Raw genomic sequence first — 16,799 nt, forward strand, 5'->3', positions numbered from 1 at the left:
GTTTATTTATTTGTTTGTTTATTTGTTTATTTATTTATTTTCTGAGACCCATTACTTGCTCAGTGACAGGACTTGATTAGTTATTTCATGTAGGGGTTTCATATCCACCATCTATTCCTCTCTCTTTTTCACCTCCAGCATCTAACCAGCAACCAGTCAGATTGTTTTTCCTTCTAAAATAATTCTTTTCTCCATCATCTTTAATTAACTCTCTCTTTCATAAAATCCATGTATGAAGCATAAATAAAACATGTACATTAAGAACACAAATGCATACATGTAATGTTAATGGTTCTGCAGAAAGAATATTTTGAGAAATACAATTTCAATTAAAAGTAAGTGCATTGAAATGCCTCAAAAGGTAGGTATATTTGTGATTCCACATTTAATTATCAATTTCCCCTTTTTTTTAATATGGTTTTATCTTTGGAAACATGTTTCAAGAAACTTCTGGAAATGCTACCCTTAACTTGGTTAACTATAATGGATTCCCTTGTCTTTTCTCACTGTCTTCCACCTGGTGAGATCTTCTCTTGCTTGTCCAAAGTCAAAGTTGCCTCCCCAGGAAAGAAACCACCTTCCACTCTTCTCTGCTTTGACTTTTGAAAAAACTAATCACTCTCTGTACTCAACTCCCATATCACTTATTTGATATTACTCTTAGAGAATGTATGTTCTTCATTAAATAGCAATATGTATCATTCATTCTGTAGTAACATAGTCTTTCCAATTAGATTATCCATTTCTTATAATAGAACTTATTTTATGTGTATTTTTGTTTTGTTTTCCCTAGCTGAGTGTTTAGAAATCACCTTCACAGTTTGTTGATGACTGAATGATCAATATCTTGCTTTCAATCAGAGGGCTAGCTCCTTTGTAGCAAGGCCTGGCCTGAGATCTGAGTGCTCTGATTCTCAGGCTTGTACTTGCTCAGATAAATAAGTTATTTCAATAACAGGTAATGTGCAGAAATAAAATTGGCTTAGGACCATTTGACCATGGTACCGATTTGAATATGGCTTATTTCAGACACTGTTAACAATTCTAAGCATATGAACAAAATATTTTCAAAATTCTACATGAAACCAAAGGTCTATTTCCAAGAGCTGTCTTCACCTCCACCTAATTTGAAGCTAGCTGGGAAGGAAAATGAATCCTTCTTCTCTCATCCAAAGAACCTAAGAAATTATAGAGAGTCTCAATTTTGAATTTTCAAGTCATTGTGTGTTTGACCTATTTTTACTATAGCCATTGTTTTTAGGCCTTCATTTCTGTGTAAAACACACACTTTCAACTACTTCATGCCTTGCAGCTAAAGCATATCTCAAAATATTTTTCCTACTCACCAGGATTCTAGCATGTTCCTGGTATTTAGTGGATATAGGCCCAGTAATGCTAAGGTACTCTAATGCATAGAGCACTCTAGTACAGCAAAGACATTTTCAGTGTTCTGTAGGACTTTCAAATATCTGGCTAGATATACCTTTTAATGAAACAGTTGTTTGTAATTATATATGGTAATAGTAATCATTCTAATTCTAATAATATTGATTAAAACCAAGAGAAAATCGAGAACTCCGTTAAGCTGGGAAAGAGATAGTTGAGCTCTCAGGTTATCAGAGTTACCGGTTAAAGCAACAAGTGGAAATTGAAAGAGTTTAGCCTTTAATAGTTTACTGTGATGGTATAATCAAGACTATAAAAACCTGAGTAAATATCAACTCTTCTGATTTCATTTTCCAGCATGGAATAACATACTGGTTGAAGGTCAGGTGGACAACAAAGGCATGGAGATCATCTCACTATTAAGGGAGCCCTAAGCAGAAGGCTTGGACAGTTTTAAGGACCCTGAGTTTGGAAGTGAGGGTGTGTGAGGGGAAGGACTAGTAGGAGTACTGAGTCAGAGTGGGGAAAGTGTCTTTGAGGTTCCTTCCTTCCCATCTCCCTTTGCCTGAAGAGGACTTATGCCTAAGGCTTCAGATAAGGACACGTAAGAACAAGGACTCCTAGTTTAGGAATGTGATTGTATAAGAGCATGACCAGCCAGGGGGCCTGAGTCCTTGATGGCATCTCCCTTCAGGAGCCTCCAACGTTCTGGCTGTGCACAAAATCTCATGTGACCATGGCAGTGCTCCTCTGTGAGGCTTGCTACATAAAGCCTTTCAATTGCCTATGGTAAGGCCCGAAAAAACACTTAGGTCTTTAAATTTTTATTTATTTAATTTTGAGAGAGAGAGAGAGCTCACACACACAAGTGTGGGGAGGGGCAGAGGGATAGAGAGAGAATCTCAAGCAGGCTCCATGCTCAGCGTAGAGCCCAACATGGGCTTGATCTCAGGACCCTGAGATCAAGAGTCAGAGGGTTAAGCAACTGAGCCACCCGGGCACCCCCACACATAGGTTTTTAACCAGGAACCAACTTTTCAGAGAATGCTTCTTCTACCCAGTGTGGACAAGGCACAATTATAAGTGTTTCACAAATGATAAGGTATTTAATCCTCATAAAACCCAATTAGATTATTACCATTTCCATTTTACACATGAGAAAACTGAGGCACACTGAGCTATAAGTAATTTGCCCAAGGTCCCACTCTTGCAAAGTAGCAGAGCCAGGATTTGAGCCCAAGAAATCTGGCTTGAGTGTCTCTAAATCAACACATGATACTTATTTTCCTCTTAAGCTTAGAATCAAAGTCTATTTCCATACTAACACTAAACACTATTGTAGAGTCCTAATATGCAGTGAGTTTTCCAGAAATGTAACTACTACATAAAATGTGGCAATGTTATTCTTACGTTTTTAAGCTTACCAAGAATTGCTTATCATTTCAGAAAATCAGACTTCTAATGGCAACACGACTGTAGTCCTTGAATTGTCAGTGCATCACACCTGTACCACAGTGCGTTTGTAGCAAACTACAGAAATATAAGCATCTGACTGCTTCATTATATCCCCTAGAGTCATGCTGAGTACTGGCATATTGAAATGCATATTATTCACTAGTTCACTCCATTCTGGTTTGTTTTTTGTTTTTTGTTTTTTTTGGTCTAGTCAGGTTTATTGTAGTAAAATGGAACACACTAAAATTCAACCTCTTTTGTGTGTACAGTTTTATGAATTTTGGAAAACACATACAGTTGTGTAGCCACCAGTCAAGATATAAAACAGTTCCATCAACCTCCAAAATTTCCCTTGTGTCCATTTGTAGACTGGAGGTTCATGCATCTAATAGACAGATGATACACGCTGAGAGGTAGTGAGTGTATCACTTTTACTACTTATTATGCATCAGTGTGTATCAGTAGTTCACCCACTTTTATCACTGAGAAGTAGTCCATGAAATGAGGGTACCTTAGTTGCTTACTGATTCATCCACCGAAGGACACTGGGGTTAATTTCAGTTTGGGATAATTATGAATGAATCCGCTACAGACATTCACATACAATGTGTGTGAGTGTGTGTGTATGTGTGTGTGAGCATCAATTTTTATTTATGTTGGATAATGTCTAGGAGTCAATTGCTAGGTTATATGATAGGTTGCACGATAACTTTTTAAGAAACCGCCAAACTGTTTTGCAACGTGACTACACAGTCATCCCCTGTTACACAGAAGGAATATGTTCCAAGACCCCTAGTGGGTGCCTAAAACCACAGACGGTACCACATCCTATATGCGCTATGGTTTTTTCCTATACATACTTACCTATGAGAAAATTTCATTTGTGAATTAAGCACAGTCAGATTAACAATAGCTAATAATAGAACAGAACATTTTCAACAATACACTGTCATAAAAGTGATGTGACCAAAGCATCTCTCTCTCTCTAAACATCTCATTGTCTTGTACTCACCCTTCTTGTGAGGATGTGAGATGAGAAGAGGTCAGCATAATGAGGTGAAGTGGGAGGAGGGATGTAGGCATTGGGATGTAAGGGGAGGCCAGCATCGATCCTCAGATGATACTTCAGAAGGGGGATCATCTGTTTCAGCATCGTGGTTGACAGCAGGAAACTGAAACCATGCGAACCTGAATCCACAGTTGAGGGAGAACTAGTGTCATTTGACATTCCCACCAACAGTGTATGAGGTCCGCCTATTTCCCATCCTCACCAGGGGGTGGCTTTGTCAGGAATTCCTTTTCTGTTGCTTCTAACTCACATGTAGTATATCATATTGTGGTTTTCACTTAAATTTCCTTATTGACTAATAATGTTGAGCATTCTTCTTATGTTAATTTGCTTCCTGTATATTATCATGTATGAATTGTCTGTTATATTTGCCCAATTTTTATCAGGTTGTTTATTTTCTTATATTTTCGAAATTTCTTAATACATTGTCAATTGAAGCCTTATCAAATATGTGTTTTACTGAGATTCCATCCCAACTTGTGGCCTACCTCTTCATTTTTTTGACAGTGATATTTGAAGACAAGTTTTTCATTTTGACGTACCAAATTTACTAGGAATTTTTTCCTTTCTGGGCCACATTTTTGGTATTATGTCTAAGTTATTTTTTCCAAATCCAAGATCAAAAAATATTTTTCTGCAATGGTTTTCTTCTAGTAGTTTTATAATTAGGGTTTACGTTCAGGGTTTTGAGGTGTGAGATATGAGTTGAGGGTCATTTTTGCATTTGTATAGTGAATTGTTTCAACATCATTTGTGGAAAACATTTGTGGCAAACCATAGATTTACCTTGTACCTTCGTCCAAAATGACTTGACCATATTGTGTGTGTTTATTCTTGGAGTCTTTACTGTGCGCCAATGATCTAGGTCTGTATTCCATGCCAACCCAACATTGTCTGGATTATTGTCCTTTTATGGTAAATTTTGGAAATAAGGTCGTGTGTGTCCTCCAGCTTTGTTCCTTTTTGTCAACATTGTTTTGGCTATTCTATTTCTTTCACTTTCCCATAGAACATTTAGAATCAGCCTGCCATTTTCAAAAAAGAAGAAGGAAAAAAAAAAAACACTTGCTAATTTTTTGGATTGAGATTATGTTGAGAATCTGTAGGTTAGTTTGGGGAACATTGATATCTCCACCAGATTGGTTTTCTCTATTCACATTGCTTCTGACTGCCTTGATTAGCCTGCTGCTAGGGACAGAAGGTCTGGCCCAGCCCCAGTCTTAGGCGTGCCCTGAATTCCTGAGTCCCTCGCCAGTCTTTCTCAGTGATCCTGCTCTTCATCCCCATAGCTACCAACCTCTGTCTCTTTGGTGAGATTCGTCAGCAGAGTGATGCTGCCTTTGCTCCAGGGAGAGGAGACCTCTTAGATTTGGACCCAGCATGATTCCAGGCTCTGTCTGCAGGGGTAGAATGCTTCTTCTTTTACCCTTTCCCAGCCACCATGAAATTTCCCTGCGTCTTTGGAAGTTCTAAGAGCTACTCCCACTTCCTTAGTAGTTTCAAGCTTTTGTTCCCTAGAAGAGTCCAGGGGAAGGGCCCAGCTGGGATGTTAAGTGTTTCCTGCAGTGGCAGGCACTCTCGTCCTCTAGGTTTTACCACTGAAGGAGGTAGATCAGAAGTCTAAATATAAAAACTAAACTGATTAAACTTCTAGAGGAAAACATTGCATTAGACAAAAGTTTCCCAGATGTGATATGGAAAGCATTAATCATAAAAATTAATAACTGACATTTTCAAAATTGAAATATTTTGGTCTTAGAAAGACACTGTTAAGAAAACAGAAAATTAAAAGACAGACCTGGAAAAAATATTCACAATACAATATCTGACAAACACCTTGTATCAACCACCTACAAAGAACTCTGACAATTAAGTGAAAAGAGAATTCAATTTTAAGAAATGTGTAAAACATTTGATTTGACATTTCACAAATAAGAGACCTGAATGACAAAGAAGCAAATCAACAGCTTCTCAACATCATTAGTCAGTTATTAGGAAAATGCAAAGTGAAATCACAATGAGATACTTATAATTACTGAGTGACTAATAGTTAAAAGCTGATAAAACCAAGGATTGGCCTGAATGTGTAGCAACAGGAGCTCTGATATACTACCAGAAAAATGTAAATGATACAGTTACTATTATTTTTTTAACATTCTTGTGCAAGTTTTTGTATGGTCAATATGTTTTCATTTCTTTTGAAGTGGAATGGAATTACTGAGTCCCAGGGTAACTTTATGTTTAACATTTGAAGAGTTGAATGGTACAATTACTTTTGTAATTCTTTGGAAGTTTCTCTAAAAGTTCAACATATATTACTTTTAGAATAATTCATTGGATCCCTAGGTATTTATTCAAGAAAAATGAAAACATATATCCACACATTTTACATGAATATTCCCAAGAAACTATCTACATTTTAGAAAGTTGATAGGATAAACAACATATATATCCATAGAAGAGAATACTGTTGAGCAGGAAAAACAGTCAAATTGCTGATACATGCAATAATATGAAAGTGTCTCAAAATCAGTGTACTGCATGAAAAAAAGCCAAACCAAATAGAAAACAAATTGCCTAATTTCATTCATATAAAATTTTAGAAAATTTATGCTAACATATAGGGTAAGACAACAGATCAATGGCTTTCCCTCTCTGGGGTAGAAAGGAGGTGGATTGCCAAGGAGCATGAGAAATCTTTAGTTAGGAGTAAGGGAAATGTGTATCTTAACTGTGGCAGAAGGTTCGCACGCATATACATTCGTCAAAGCTTATATAAGAACACAGTTTAAGCACAGTTTATTTTATGTAATTTATATGTCGATAAAGTTGATTTAAAAACATGTTAGATTCAATAAGTATGAGAACACTAGGTGTAAATAGAAAACAGACATTCAAACAGATGAACAGCATTAAGCTTGGAATAGAAATGTATATACTTATGCTATTTATTATAGCAGACTAAAACTGTAATATTCAGAAACTATTGTAACCCCCCTTTTCCCTCTATAAAAAGAAGATAATGTCCACCTATAAGTTACTCTGAGGCTAAAATGAAAACAAAATATGCAAAGCACTTAATACATGGTAGATATTTGTTTTTTCCATTGTATCTTTGAAACACTATTACTTTTGTTTTTCTTGAACGTTTCTTGTGTGTGATTCCAACTCCTTGGAATAGTTTTACAAAACTACATAACCCATCCTTTAAAATCAAAGCATTGTTTTTCATTCAGTTTGAAACATTACTTTTTTCCCCGTACTTACCATTTACATATTTTTATTGACCAAATGTTATTTACTTATAGCATAATGAATTGCATTATATTCAAGGGGGGGAGAATACCTAATGTTTACCTTTCGAATTGCATTTGCATTGAATGAATGAATAAGAATGTATAGAGTAGTAAAACTCAAATGCCAAAAACTGCTTCATAATGTAGTGTCCATATGAGAATGTGTGGTCAAAAGCTGAGTACACCACATATTAAAGAACGGACATTTACATACCTGGCTTGCAGAAACTGTGACTTTTATTTCCTCTGAATTCCTAAATGCACGCTTTCTTTGCCTTCTGATACCTTCAAGATGAGTTCTCAAGACAGTTTGAAAAACCAGTTGTTAAGGAGGATGTAAGTGCTGTAACATATTAATCTAGAGTATATATAGGACTTAAACTGGAAATTTAAATCCCCAAGCTGATCCGTATAGAAAGGAAGTAATCTTTGATTCAGGATCATTTAACTTCACTTCTAAATGTAATAATGGAAAGCTATTGCCTGAGAAGCTATGGCAAGCTTAGCACCCACGAAAGGGAAACTTCTCTATCTTGATTTGCTGACTAGGGTTGGGGACTCTGGTATCAACAGCTGGGAGGTGTTCCCTTTAGCAAAACAATTTTGGGTTTCCTAGCAGACCCTAAGGCTTACTCCGTCCGCTGAGTGAGACACTTCCTTTCTTAAATTGCTCCCACCCTGCCCCCCCACCTTTTTTTCTAGAAATGCCTCAATCAACAAAGTTTTGTTTGGCTGTTTGTCACAGTTCCATCAACCATGAGCATTAAATAAGGATCATAATGACATCATTTCTATTTATTGACCACTCTCTATATGCCTTAAGTATATCTCTACTATTTTTCACAGATGCACTGGAGGTAAGTGCTGCCTATTCTTTTAATTTTATTTATGATAAAAAGTAGGGCTCAGACTTTTTTTCTTTGTTCCAAGAGCCCACAACTAGCTTGAAAACTGGAATTTGATTTTAGGAGTATTGCCCTTGTTTTTGCCACTGCAGGATCTAGAGGCAAAGAGATTAAAGGAGTATCAGATGATGTAGAAATTGACAAAGGCGTATTTTTACAGTAAATGATGATAGTTCCTCCAGAAACAAAAAAGTCAAGCATGTTGCTCTTTGGAAATCAATGTTTCTCATTCTAGGCATATATATGGTCTGTGTCCCATTTGCCCAAAGCAGAATCAAGCAGTGTAAGAGATTAATAGTTGCCCTATTATTTCCAAGTTGCATGCCTGCTGTCTACTAATATCCTTTTGACATTTTGATGGATATGGGTCAGAAAACCATTGCAGGTCCATAATTTCATTTAGCCATAGGTGGTCTGAGCTTTTTCTAATTCATTACAAGCACATCTGAGCTGATGAAACACTTTCTCCCGTTGCTCAATTCCCCTGATGTACTTGGTCAAAAGTATATATTTGTGATTCAGAAAAGATGCAATTTTTCTTCCTTTGAAGTCAGAGCAACCTGGGGTATATGGTAGAAGGACCCTAAAGGCTTATATTCTTTCCTCAACTCACAGATTTGGCTAGGCCAAGAAACACTTATTTGAAGTCTCATGATTTAGTCTCTACAAACACCAAAGTAACCCCCTGTTACTCTCAAGGACTCTTCACTTCAAGTCAAGAAATATTATTAAGCTTTTCCTCCTTAGGCAGCTGTGCATTTTGGGGAAATCAGACTCTCCACCCTTCCAATAAACCTCAGTTTCTCCTTCTCTGATATGTGAGGTGTTGACCTAAGACATGTCTCTCTGGTTATCTTCAATGCTAACATCCTGTGATTCAGTATTTTCGAGGGAAAACAAAGGAATGGTTTCACTTCTTTCACATTTTCTTGGGTGGTATTCTTGTGGCCTCTTTTTTAGAGAACCATTGCTGTTTGTAAGTTTTAGCTCTCCATGGATTAATGTGTCTAGAAGTATTAGTATGAGCGCCTGTTAAGCCAATAGACCCAGAAATTGAAAAAAAAAAAAAAAAGACATACGCATGCACGCACACGCACACACACACACACACAAAACCCTGTTAAAAAGATAAACTACATGATTCAAATAAGCCAAAAATTACTGTCTATATCTGCCAATGAGTTTCTTTCATCTTATAAGTTGTGAAAGTTTTAAATAAGTGGAAAGTCTTTTATGGGCAATTTGGGGGGGGTAATGTTTCTTATCTTAGATAATTGAATTATAATATTATCATTTATGCAATAATCAATCTTTATTCAGAATAAAAAGGAATCAGAATGATGTAGCAGTTAAAAGCTTGGCTTGGCAGTCAGATGGGCTGTGTTCAAATTTGGTTTCCAATGGTTACTAATAATGATGTCTTCACAGCTTTGTTATAAGACCTAAATGAGATAAATGTGTATAAACGATGTGGTGGCTATTTTTTTTTTTTTTATTACTCCTACCATGTCTTTGAATAAGAGCATTGACTAAGGAAGGTCATCAATCCTTTCCTCCCTCAGGGGTTTTGCTAGAGTCACTGAGAGGTTCCACAGACTAATGGGGTAGTAGTGCTATAATTAAGCCAGATTTTATTTTGATTATCATGAGTATTACCCCATTTCCTTGTCTGGAAAGTAGTAAAATAAACCTCACTGGAGCCGCATTACAAGACAGTGAATTTCATCCTGGAGACTGCACTCTGGAGACAAAGGTGGTAAATGCCTAATATGTTTGAACAGATCATTTTTATAGGCAGAAAACTACTGCCAATAATAAATTGTCCAAATAGAATTATAATTATGATATATTCAGGAACAAGACACATTCAACTGTTCTTCCTCACCCAGCCAGGAAAAACAACAAGAAGCAATATCTTATTACTCTGTGTGTGTGTGTGTGTGTGTGTGTGTGTGTGTAATAATAAAATAAAATAAAATATATTTTGTCATGTAAATATTCATTTTTTATGTAAGATTATACAGTGCTATGCCCACAAACAAGCCCAGCACACATTATTAATTTCATAAATCAGCATAATTAAATGTGAATGCTTAATAAATAGATTAATAGATTCTTTTATTCACTGTAGAGAGTACATTAATGCAAACTTTCATGGTCATTAGAAGCATTCACAAATCTCCTCTTTCTGAGTAAAGAGTAAGATTGTAGGTCCCTGCCCCCTTTGAAGTTATTTGTGGATTTATGACCTGCTTTGGTAAATGTGAGCAGATGTGATGTATCACTTCTGGATGGAAGCTTGAAGAAACCCTATGCCATTTGCACTCTGCTATCCCTCTGCCTTCATAATCATGGGAGTACACATCAAAATAAACATTTGCTTCAGTGGCTCAGCCTGTTTTTTTCATAACCGCTATGGTCAGAGCCCTCCTGCTGACCCAGTAGGATAGATGACCTGGGGAAAAATATGCTTATTATATAAGCCATTGGGATTTTGGATAGCAGAGTCTTATTATATATAGTCATCAAATTAAATGCTGGTATATTTGAGTTTCCTCATCCTCTAATTTTTACAAATCCCCCCTATGTTCATCATTGCATGTAGAATAAAATCCATGTTTCTTGATATGGCATATGATAAAGTTCTAAAGTTCTCCAATCCCATCTTTCCTCCCACATTCTCACTCAAGTCCCAGTGAGTCTTCGCTTTAACTTTGCCAATCTAATACAGTAAAAGCAGTATCTCCATGTAGTTTTAACCTCCATTTCTATCACTAAGAATGAACTTGATCATATTTTTATATGTTTAAGAGCCATTTCCCTTTCATTTCCTGTGTGGTTCAAAAGGAAATCTTCAAAACTGTGAAGATATCATTCAGTTATTTTCTATGTGTATATCCTGATCCTTGTCCATTCCTAGCTGATTTGTATTGTTTTTTTGTAAGCTTTTAGCAGTTTTTTTTCAATATTCTTAGGTCTTAGATATACTTTGCATGCATGTGCTTCTTAACTTTCCTGTTTGATGCTGAGTGAGTCTTACTAGTTTTGTTTTGATTTTTTTCCAGATAATTCTGGAAATCCTTGGTCTTTATCTCATGAAACTTTTCTCTATTTGTTTATTTTGATCAATTATGAAAACTATTCTAGGAATGTTGACACTTCCAACTTCCTTTTTAAAAAGCATTTATTTTATATTTTCTGCCACTTAATTTCTTCCTGAATCCCTGGGAAAGTTCTTCAAAAAAATCATTTAACTCACTGATTTGTTCTTAGCTATATCAGTTCCACTTTTCACCTTTGTATTGATTTCTTCCAGTCAACCTTTGTGGATCTATTCTAGGTTGTACTTTGCGAGTCCTTGCTCTTAGTTTATCCTTTCAACATTTAATCTCTTTGAAGATAATTTGTTTCCATAAAAAAATTTTTGTCTGGTTCATTAATTCCTAAGAATACCCACCATTTGAATTTTCTGTTTTATTAGTCATAACACTTAGTGATATGTACTTGGGGTAAGATTCTCCAGCCTTATCTCATGTCCCTTCTCATGGATTTCAGGTGGGGAGGGGACATGCCTCAGGAAGAAGGGTTCTAACATTGCTCTCTACACCATACTGTGTCCTAATATTTTTCAAGAGCTTGTAGCCTCAGTTGTAATTACCTAGTCTTTCAGATACAGAAAAAGATACCAAGGGGATAAAACTTGGAGGAGATGACTAGTCCTCCTGCTTTAAGTGTTAACTATTTTCATCACATTGAGGACTTCGTGTTCCCTCCTGTACTCAATTTGGTGTCAAGATGATTGCTGTTGCCCTGTCTACAGCATTCCAGCACAGAGCCATTCAAGCAATGAAAAGATTTAGGCCACGTTAATAAACATTCTTCCACCTTGTCTTTGGTTAGATGTTCAAGTCTTCTTCCTCTTGAACCTTGGTTTTCTTTCTTGTGTGATCAAGATTTCTTATAGCAATTGCCATAGGCTACAACGGCAACGGTATTTGTGATCATATATATTACACTGTTTTGAGGGTTTTTTTTAATTATACACTCAAGTTGCTTCTTGCCTTTAGTTTGAAATTGTTCATGAATATTTAAAGGCTTACCTGTAATCATTTGCATGAATTTAGGATATGCAGGGAGGGGTTCTCTTTATCAGTGCCACCTGCCAGGTTACCAAAAACTTCTTTGTTTCCACTATATTTTTGGATACTCCTATGAGATTAGGAGTGCAGGAAATTAACTAATTGATTTTAATGAAATGTATTACTCCCTCCTTCTCTGTTCACTCTATCAAAAACAATTTAACAAAGACACAGTGTTGAACTACATAAAATAAAACCCGGAAAACCAATGGAGAAAATCAGTGAAACAGAAAGCTAATTCTTTGAAAAAGTCAAGAAAGTTGATAAACCTCTAGCAAAACTAACAAAAAAGAGAGAAGTCACAAACTACTAATATCAGGAATGAAACAGGTGATACCACTACTGACCCTACAGACATTAAAAATATAAGTGAATACAACACACAACTCTACACACAAAAGTTGATAACTTACATAAAATAGACCAATTCCTTGAAGAGTACAAACTACCTACCAAATACAACTTGCCAATAAGAATGTTTTTAAAAAAGATTGAATATCCCTATAACTATTAAGGACATTAATATACATATTATACACTCCTAAAAAGATATCTCCAGGAACAGTTTTCACCAGTGATTTTTGCCAGACATTTAAGGAATAACACTTATTTACACAATTTCTTACATAAAATACAAGAAGAGGAAAAACTTTCCAACTCATTTTATGAAGTCAGCATTACCCTGAATGAAAACCAGAGAGAAACTGTGTAAAAAGCAAAAACAAAAACAAAAAACAAAACAAACAAAGAACCATGATGGTAACTATAGACCAATATCCTTCATGAATATAAATGCAAGTATTTTTTTTACCAAATCTTAGGGCTTCAACAGTATGTAAAATAAATTATATACCATGACCAAGTGGAGTTTATCAAAGAGATGTAAGTGTAGTTCGAATTAAGAAATCAATCAACACAATCTATTATATTAACTGATTAAAGAAGACGAATAACAGGACATACATAATTATAAATGATTATATATAATGATTATATATATATATTATATATATATAATCATTTATAATTACGTATATATATTATATATATAATCATTTATAATTATGTATATATGTGTATATATGTATATATATAATATAATATATAATCATTTATAATTACGTATGTCATTATATATATATATGATTACATATGCATAAATGCTGGAGACTCAGCAACGAGTTACAGTTCAAGTTCAAATAAAGTCAGGCTGGAGAACTAGGAAGAGGCAATATTGCAGTTTTTTTCTGAAGGCCATCTACTTTCTGTACAGTTTCCTCCTTTAACTTCAAGTGATTGGAAGAGGCCCACCCATATTATCTAGGGTAATCGGTTTAGTCAAAGTTCACTAATTTAAATGTGACTCTTATCCAAAAACACCCTCACGGAAACAACCAAAATAATGTTTGACCACATATCTGGGTTGCAGCCAGGCCAAGTTGACACTGAAACTAACCATCACAGAACTATTCATATTCATTGTAGCAAAGCCAAAATGATAGTTTTGATATTGAACTATAATTATGTAAGCTGTCACCCCTGGGGAAAACTGAATGAAGGGTACACAGACCTCCCTACTACTTCTGCAACTTCTTCTGAATTTATAATTATTTCAAAATAAAAAGGTAAAAAACCCACTTAAATTAATAAAGAATATTAAGTCCAATTCTGCAATGAAATCTAAAACTGCTTTTAAAAATAAAGTCTATTTAAAAGAGGAAAAATGAATTGGAAATTCCCATTCTTACTACTGAGTATTTCAGTTAGTTAATTTCCTACTGAAGAAACTCACAGAGGTTGCTTTCTCTGCCTGCAGAGCTATATTCCTCTTTATTCAGGCAACTCTCACTCATTGAATTTCAGTTTAAATGTCATTTCCTAAGGATATAATTCTTTGGCACTCAGATTTGTTCAGTTTTCTTGATAAATCATTCTCGTTGCACCATGCATTTTCCCTTCGTAACATTTATCACAGTTGTAATTAATTCACAATAGCTGTTTTTCACGATGTCTGGCTAAGATGGCACAGACTGTCTTCATTTTCTTAAGCATCAATGATTTCCTGTCATCTGACAACTATATAGCACGTGTATGTATTATGTATGTATTAAATGTTGTTAAATAAGTTATTTAATCAGAGTTTTTATTACAAAGAATTAAATGCAGAAATACTTTGAGAGCTTAACAGGGAAACTCCATAACACTAGTATAGGTACTGGTAACTGTAAAAATGGAGTACCCTCTTTTCCAATAAAGGTCAGGTAGCAAAACAAGAAAGAGATAGAAGAGGGTATAGAATATTGCTTTAATGATGCTTTTATGTAGTTGGATATGGGGGAATTTTACAGACTTGTTGTCAGAACCTGGTATGATCAAAACAATAATTTAGGACATTTTCTTTTACTTTAACATGCAGATGTGAGCCCAGGAATCCTAAATCAAGCTGACCTCATAGATTTTTAAGCTCCTAGGAGGAAGTAACTCTTATGTACTTAGTGTCCTATTCACAGAAATCCACACAGTACTTACACAGAGGTGGTATCAATAAATATGTGTTGAATGAATAAATAAGACTATATTTACAGACAGGGCCTCAGATCTGAAAATTGAACCAGGATTCTGACTGTGAAACTATATTGGAAGAAAGGGAAGTGTGGGCAGAATATTAAGTGGTTCTTACTAGAGCACATTATAGGGCACATAAGCTTCCATGTGCTTCTTTTCAGGTAAAATTTGTGCTAAAGCAGTCTGATAGATAAGTCCGCTTCCTTACAAACTTGAAGACCCAAAGGTACAGAACCATTATCATCTGTACATCGGCTTATGGGAAAGGCAAACATCTTTTAACTTTAAATTACCATTAGACTAGCATTCAACATGGAGTAAACAAGCCACTCATTCCTAAAAATTTAACTGCAACTTGCTTTGCTAGTAAACTTTAGGAGCAATGTACAAAGTGTTATCAACAACTTCACCCTGTCCAGGGATTTGTCTTATTGTCTGACAAGATCCTTGCTTTTTTTTTTTTTTTCTTTCCCCAAATGAGCAAGCCTTCTTTGAAATAAACAGGTAATGCAAAGCTGTACTTTTGGAATAAGACTATTTTATTTTATAAGGAAATAAGACTATAGTTCAGTTTTAAAAAACCCTTTATTTATTTTATTGATTTTTTAAAAATGCATATTTGCCTCTCTCCAAGGGGGGAAAAAAGCAGGAAGAATTTCTACTAATTAAAGTTTTTAGGAATTGTAGAGCTCACAGTTAAAAAACTTCACAAAGACAAAAATCTAAAACATCAACAAAATAACACAAGAATTTAAAAAGAGGTCATAAATATATATTGCAGTTATATTTAAAAATAAAGGGAGGGCCTGGGTGGCTCAGTCAGTTAAGTGTCTCACCCATGATCTCGGCTCAGGTCATGATCTCATGGGTTTGATCTCATGGTTGTGGGTTTCAGCCCTGTACTGGGCTCCATGCTGGGTCTGGAGCCTTCTGAAACAAAAAATAAATTAAATTAAATTAAATTAAAAAGTAAAGTAAAGTAAAAGTAAAATAATGGACTTTATATCAATGAATTTGAAAATTTAGACCACAGGAACAATTTTCTAGAAATATAACTTGCCAAAATAACACATGCAAAACTTGAAGACTTTGAAGATCATTACGCAAACAGAAACACAACTACAATTAGTAATTAAACATTCATTCATCTAACAAATCAGGTCCAAATATTTTTTTCCAATATGTCATAGTTAAATTGCAAGATATTTTTGTCATATATAAACTCTTATTTTTCTATAAACTTTTTTAAAGATTGAAAACAAAGGAGATGATTTCTTCTTATTTTATAAGGATGGAATAATTGTGAACTGAACTGAAAAAGGATGGTACAGAAAAGCAAAGTCTTATCTTGCTTTTGAAGAAAAATGCAAAAACAAAATACCGAAGCATATATTAGCAGATTAAATTTAGCAATGTATAAATCATGTAATAAATCACTATAAAATCAATTTAACTCCAGAAATGTTAAGAATATGTTTTATTAAAATATACAATTTTAAATACAATAAATTAATTCAATTTATCATATTAAATTTTGAAAGAAAAAGATATTATTATCTTTAGACAGAAAAACATGAAAGTCATGAATTCTCCAAAAGATATTTAAATAAGAACTACTATATGCCGGGTATTCAAAGGTTCTGGGGATACAATGTGAAGATGATATCTAAGTTTTTTATTGTGTGGGATTCTAATAGATTATAGAACTTAATGAGATTTAACAGTCAATTGAGGCAAAATAGTAAATAAGGAATAGAATGAAAAGCCATTAACCCCCCCAAAGTAGTATCAAAGATATGTAATAGCTATAATTTTAATTTTGATATATTGGGTACATTTTCTTTAAATGGAAAATCTGGTCAGAATTACAAATACCATCATTCCTATTCTACATTTCCTTGGAGATCCTACCACATTTTGTGAGAATAAAAAATTAGGCATTGAAAAGTAGTGACAAAAATTAATATTTCATGTATTAAAATGA

The sequence above is a fragment of the Ursus americanus genome, chromosome 26, assembly GCF_024610735.1.
Source record: "Ursus americanus isolate L20-20 chromosome 26, mUrsAme1.1.p, whole genome shotgun sequence".
Taxonomy (NCBI): domain Eukaryota; kingdom Metazoa; phylum Chordata; class Mammalia; order Carnivora; family Ursidae; genus Ursus; species Ursus americanus.